A 900-nucleotide genomic window follows, 5' to 3' on the forward strand; every position below is an offset into this window, starting at 1 on the left:
AATATTAATATTTAAAAAGAACAAAATTGAAACCAAAAATATGAAAATAAATGCTAATTCAAAATATTGATTAAAATAACACTGTTTCAGAGTCCATTCAATAGGAACTGACACATTGTAAAATTATGTTATTATCATAAATCATTAATATTTTTTATATTATATCCTGAAAACCTGAGATGAGCAAGAAAATGCTCAGTTATATATAAATAAAACAAATATGATATGAAAATTAAGTCAAACAGGGTTTGGAGTGAATATGAATTCACACATTTTTCATAAAAAAAGTTCAAATCAATAAATCAACAATACATTCATAATAATATTACTTTTATTTGATCTTAATGTTAACCTAAAACCTATCTAAAATAGGATAAAACAATTATTAATTCTACCATAATATTATTAATACTATTATTATAGTAAATATTCATATAAATCAATATTAATATAATTATAATATTTTTATAATTTTAATATAATATTATATCTTAAAAATCTATTTTTTATGATTTTTTAGAAGGAAAAATCCTTCAATGAGACAATGAGAAGGAGGACAGTCAGTGGGGTTCCTGGATATGTCACCCGATCCTCCACTGGACTGAACGGTAAGTTGCTTAACGCATTATAAAAACACCTAATTATTTGTACAACTAGTGTAAATGAGTGAGCATATTTACCAGTTATTTCATTCTTCTTAACTCAGCTGTGATGTTAGTGAGTAACTATGAGGTCAAAGGTCATGTGAACTTTCTGCCCTGCGTGAGAAAAAACCTTGGCATCTAAAGTCTTCCTACACAAGCATGCGGGGCCATCTGAAGTTCCTGTAGAGAAGGAATCTGCCGGCTGTGTCTGTGTTAAAAATATTCCTCAAATAATCCTAACAGAATAGTTTCGATT

Source organism: Sinocyclocheilus grahami, unplaced genomic scaffold (assembly GCF_001515645.1).
Source record: "Sinocyclocheilus grahami isolate Dianchi unplaced genomic scaffold, SAMN03320097.WGS_v1.1 scaffold121.1, whole genome shotgun sequence".
Classification (NCBI taxonomy): domain Eukaryota; kingdom Metazoa; phylum Chordata; class Actinopteri; order Cypriniformes; family Cyprinidae; genus Sinocyclocheilus; species Sinocyclocheilus grahami.